Below are 6,455 nucleotides of genomic sequence, written 5' to 3'. Positions count from 1 at the left end.
ATGCAATGGTACTAGATTACAAATCGTAAGGCTTGGAAGACACGTCATTGAAGCACGAATCATATCTGGTAGATTTTTCAATGAGACTACTTATATACCTCGCATGAAGTCGACCCCATCCGATAAAAAAATTCCATTCTGTTTTCAACGTAGGTAATTCCCAATAGCGGTTTGTTTCGCTACGACCATTAATAAAAGTCAAGGACAGTCATTATCAAATGTTGGATTATACTTGCGTAGACCTGTCTTCACCCATGGTCAGTTATAAGTAGCTGTTTCTCGTGTAACAAGCAAAAAAGGTTTGAAGGTACCCATATGTGACGAGGAAGGTCCTTCAACTAAAAAAACAAAAAACGTTATCTACAAAGAGGTCCTGCAACGTTTATAGTTATTTATCGATTGCAGTGTTTCTTCTTCACCTTTCAATAATAACAATAGCCATAAACTTTCTTTTATAATTATTAAGCAATATATATAAATGTTTTGGTAATTTTTTTAATACGTTCCCCTGCGTTTAACGCGGGTTATAATCTAGCTATTTTATATAAATCATTTTAAATAAATTATTAATTACGAGATATATCAAATATTTAAAGTTATTATAACTTCAAATTTAACATATAATTAGAAAATTTAAATTTGAATTTTGAAATGAATTGTCTAATATATCTACATAACACATGACATAATATTAATGAGGAGTTGTATTAGAGTGACAATCGGCAAAAGAAGATAAAAACTATATATTTATTATAATTGGGATATATATATATATATATATATATATATATATATATATATATATATATATATATATATATATATATATATATATATATATATATATATATATAATAGCAATGATTTTGAGCATCCAAAATTCAACAAAAAATCATGTACTTAAGTTAATATAATGTTTTTGAGATGTGATAACATTTTTGTTTTAGCATATCAAATTATGTTATAAATGACTTTTTTAACCCAAAAAATAGTTTCTTTAAGCCCTAAAAACTTTTTTTTAGCCCAATAAAAAATCCCAAAATCAATCGGAGGTGGGGGCAGGGGATAATCCAGGAATTTGTGGGGTGGAGGCGGGGTTAGGGAGGCTGGAAACTTCATGGGAGGGGGAATGGAGAAATTTCGGGGGTGGAGGCGGGGGATGCAACCTCCGTTCCGTTTGCCCTCGTTGAAATCTCTATTATTAATGTTTTACTGTCCATTTACACAATGGTGTTAAATCTATATATGTCAATTTTAATACATCAGGTTTTAGATTATCTAATTTAATTTATTTAGTTATATAGTTATGTTTTTTGGAAGTTGCATGTCTATTTTCTTTATTATTTTTATGAGAGACGAGGAGTCGAAAAGTTGTTGTTGTGACTGAGAAAGATGACTGGACTACGGCCCGTCGGAGAACAAGACGAGAAAAGGTGAGAATTAGTAATATCGAATCATTAATAGTGGAAGAGGTGGCTTCGAATTTCTACGTTGCAAATTTCCCAAAGGGTTGGAGTATTGCAATGCTCTAGAAGATATCCCAATGTGACATCCCTAATTTTATCATCTAGAAAACACTGTTTTATTTATGCTTATTTTACAATAGAGTTTATTTAGTATTGCGGAATTTCTCCCATAAAAAGTATTTTTTGAAGAAAATGTTTTTAACTGATTTATAAAAGTTTGGGATGTTATAACTGATACAAAATATAAACATAAACATAATCATTACAGGCCTTAAAATGACTCATTGTACTAATGGCCTAAACTCCTTGTATCTCTAAGTGGATTGTACCTCGTACCACTACCTGTGATACAAAAAAACTAAGTGAGTCAGGCTTGGGAGCTTGGTAAGCACATAGAGTTTTCAACCCACAATGTTTTTATTATACTCCCTCCGCCCTATATTAATAGTCCATGTTTCATTTTTGGTTTGTCCCAAAATAGATGCCTAATTCTAAAAATAAATGTTTTTTTTACCAAAATGCCCCTCATTATTATTTAACTTACCATGACATTAAATGCAACAAAAGGATGAAATTAAATGCAAGAAAAGGGTAGGATTGTCATTTCATTTAATATATATTAGAATTGTATCTATTATATGTATAAGTAAGTTACAACATGCACCATCGCGTGTTTAAATATTGCCATTGTCATTCTAACCATGACTAGGCTCATCCATTATGATGTAGGAGTTAAGGTGGTCTCTTTGATTCCTAATAAGGTCGGTTTTTAATATGTTTCGCGCTTACCACCCTCACCAACCTATTGCATTTTGAGAATGGAGTTACCGAAAGGGTTTAATAGTGATAATGGTCAATCTAAAAGTATTATGAATACAAGTATAAAACAAAATCTCATTTTATTAATAGAATGTGAAGTTCATATTATCCATGAAAATTGCACATTCTCTTTATATTCTATTAATGGAGCTTGTGTGGTTAACTGTCACATCAATCTAGAGTGTAGTTGAGAATGATGTGGAACTTGCGAATCTCACGCATAACTTGAGACGAGGACCATGTGATTTTGCATGGTTAATTCATAATCTATTTAAAGTGAATCTTATGTTATCCATAAAAGTTACATAATGTCTTTATAACTTGTTGATGGAGCTCGTGTGGTCAACCGACACGCCAATTTGAGAGTATAAGTAGAGATTGATGTGGAACTCGTGAATCTCAAGCGTAACTTGAGCCAGAGACCATGTGATTTTGTATGGACAATTCACCATATGTTCAGTGATACACGACGACCCTGCCATTGAATTTGAGATGAACATAATCTGAGATTAACATGTCACTGATAGTTAATGAATCTCAAAGATCTAGAAATTTCGTGGCAATCGAAATTGGCAAAGGGCTTTACCTAACTAATGTAACATCCCGAAATTAATTATATTCTAATATCTATTGAATCTTTATAAAAAGTGGCATATTTGGTCCCTCAAAGAAAAATGCTTGCAAAAGTGGTACGCGGGGCGTACATATGAGTACGCACATCGTACTCATGTAGTGTGCATGATCGCGGATGGCAAGCTAGTATGTTGGGCGTACATGTGGTACGTCGGGCGTGCTAGCCTAGATGTTAAACTCTAATTTTAAGGGTTTCCCCTATTTAAAGAGCAATATGACTTTATTTCTAGCCACCCTTATCAGCCTCCAACCCTCTCATAAACCCTAATCTCGTGTGAATTGCTTGTGTGTGAGATATTGAAAGTTTTGAGTGTTCTTGGATCTTGTAGTAGAAGAAGGAGGTTAGAGAAGAAAAAGAAGGTGCTAGCAAGCTTGAAGATCCAGAAACTTCCCATCTTTGTGCATCATTTTTAGGTATAAAGTCTATACCTTGACAAGTTTTCTTTAAGATCACTTTGGTTTAAGATTTATGAGCTAAAAGTCCCCAAGTTTGGACCTTTATGAGTTTGGGACTCTCCAGAAGGTTTAAGTTGTCCTTTCATACAATGAACTGGTAGAAGCATGATAGTTAGAGGTAGGCTAAGGAATCATTTGCATAGATAGTGTGGTAATGTTTCTTGATTTGTGATACCTTAGTCTAGGAGTTCACTCTTATGAGATTGAATCTGTCATTACTGTTTGCTCTGTATATGCTATATAGTTGTACATAGTTAGGATTTTATAGCCTTAGAATGCCTGATTTAGCCTTTCTTCCCGTTCCGCGTTTGGTTATGTATTTGAGGTAGGATCATTTATTTGAATGTCTATTGAGTCTTGTATTATGTACAATTGGCATACGCGAAGCAAATGGCAAGGAAAGCAGAGGTCTCGTGAGGCGGAGCAGTGCCGGGGAGCAGTCCAGAGTTAGTGTCAATATTCTTAGTAGTGGTTCCAAGGAACCTACATTATGAGTTTTTAGCTGACACGAGGGAGTGTAATCATGGTAACTTAGGATCTTGATGGGACAACTCGAGACAAATACGGGTTGGTGTGGAAGGTAGTATTGGGCCCGTACTACTGAAAGCACTGGATCCGTATTCAGCTTGGGAGGAAACTTAAGGAACTAAGGAGCTTGTAGGAGCGTGTGTCGGTTGTGCACTTTAGTCTAATTTCTGATGATTTTCTTATGTGTTTCAGTATGGTGGTTACCCAAGGTTCAAGCTCCAGCGACCCTGAGAGGCCGAGTATCAGTGATGACGATATCTGCAGGATTGTTGCTGAAGAGGTGGCCACAACATTTAGAGGAACTAATACAGAGGTTTTTGGGTCTGTCAAGACCTCTTTGATTGAGATGTTTGATGAGCGCTATGTTGTTGTCACTGAGGCTGCTATTGCTACAACCACTGTAGTTGTTCTTGCTGCTAGACCACAGGGGGGTGATTCCTTGTGGTATCGGGAGTTCCCCAACACGAAGTCACTCGAGTTTGATGGGACCCAGGATCCGATTGTGGCTATGATATGGATCTTCGATGTTGAGGGATGTTTTTATACTTGCTCCTATCCGGAGAATTTAAGGGTTCGTTTTGCACTGAACCTGCTTCGCTTGGGAGCGAAGGACTGGTGGAAGTTAGTAACAATTGACTACACACTTGCAGAGCATGTTGCGATGAATTGGGAGAGGTTTACTGTGATGTTCGGGGATGAGTTTGTACATGCAGTTGAGCAGGAAAGGTTGGCCCAAGAGTTCTTGTCCCTCTAGCAAAGGACAAAGACAATAACAGAGATCACCACGATGTTTCATGAGAGGGCTTTGCTTTTCCCTGAGCAGGTCTCCACAGAGCAGGCCCATGTGAGTCGTTACTTGAGCATTTTAAGGAGGGATATTCACGAGTGTATGGCAAATACCACATATTAGACATTGGCTGAGCTATAGACTAATTCCAGGAGGAGGGAGATTGAGCTGGAAACTCAGACTAGAGAGGAGAGGAAGACCTAAGGGAGAGACAGTAGGCTAGTACAGTCGTAGTCGGTGACTAAACGGGCTAATCCCTCCGATTAGAGAGCTGGGGGCCCAGAAGGGCCGCACTTGCGGAAAGTATGGTAAAGGACATGAGGGATTTTGTCGGTCCGGGGTCAGCTTGCTACCTGTTTGGTAAGGAGGGTCATTTGGATTGGGATTTCCCCAAGGGGATTCAGATTTGTTTTAGCTACAACCAAATAGGCCACATGAAGGCAGATTGTCCTCAGCTTGCATCCGGGACGGTTCAGACCCCGACTCCTGCGAACCTGCGCATCACAGATGGCCGGAAGGAGAATGTCGAGGCACCCAGGGCTCAAGGGAGAGCCTTTCAGTTGACATTAGAGGTGGCTTGTGTAGCTCCAGACGTTGTGGCTGGTATGTGTTCTTTATATTTCTATTAATTTATTTCTGTTGCTTATATTATCGGTTGTATATGTACTTTTCTTGTGAATTCTGTGAATGTGCTTGTGTTGTTTGACACTAGTGTGAGTCGATCGTTTTAGTCTATGTCTTTCTGTTGCAGTTTTAGTATTGTGCGAGAGACCTTCAGCAGGCCCTTGAGAGTCTCTATACCTGATGAGCATATAGTCTCTTCCACTGATATCCATCGAGGTTGTGTATTGGAGATCTTCGGCATTGGTTATCCGATAGATCTTATTCGTATCGCAATGGGGGATATGTGTGATTATGGGTATGGATTGTTTGAGCCTGTTTGGGGGTTTGATTGACTATGAGAGTCAATTGGTGACGATTCGAGATCCTAGTGGGGGAGCACTGACTATCTACGATGAGGGTACTAGGTCAGGATCAACTTTCTGTTATGATGCCAGGGCAAGACAGAGTTTGCAGCATGGGTGTACGGGTTACCTGGCTTATGTTGTGGATACGCGGGTTGAGGAGAAAGGACTGGTCGCTATTTCTGATGTTTCGGTGGTTTGTAATTTTCTTGATGTTATTCCCGAGGAGTTACTGGGTGTGCCTCCTGAGTGGCAGGTGGAATTTCAAATGAATTTGATTATGGGTGTGGTGTCGATCGTCAAGGAACCATACCGTCTTGCACCTACAGAGATGCAGGAGTTATTCTCTCAGCTGCAGGAGCTGGCGGTGAAGAACCATTACCCATTGTCGAGGATTGATGATCTTTTTGACCAGCTTCACGGGGTGTGTTGATTCTCCAAGATCGATTTGAGATCCGACTATCATCAGATGATGGTGCATGTGACAACACGTAATTTCAATTCTTGTAAAAGTCAATCTTAGTCAACGAAAGTCAAACATATCAAATAAAGGTCAAACTTATTTTTCCATCATTGTAATATGGTTTGATTAATGAGTTATAGGTGTATAAACCTTGTATTCAAAGGTGTTGTGTGTTTAAGGAGGAAAACTTTTGGAACCGAGAACCTTGTCCGAACTGCAAACCCTCGCTTCGGCGGTAAACCCTCAGACCGTAAACGGTTCGTAATCATAAACCTCAGTCTTATCCACTCGGTGTGGTAACCAACGAAGGTGTCCCATCAATTTTGACCCCTATATAG

This window comes from Lactuca sativa, chromosome 6 (assembly GCF_002870075.4).
Source record: "Lactuca sativa cultivar Salinas chromosome 6, Lsat_Salinas_v11, whole genome shotgun sequence".
NCBI classification, from domain to species: domain Eukaryota; kingdom Viridiplantae; phylum Streptophyta; class Magnoliopsida; order Asterales; family Asteraceae; genus Lactuca; species Lactuca sativa.
The sequence above is the reverse complement of the archived record's forward strand: the minus strand, read 5'-3'. Positions refer to the sequence as shown.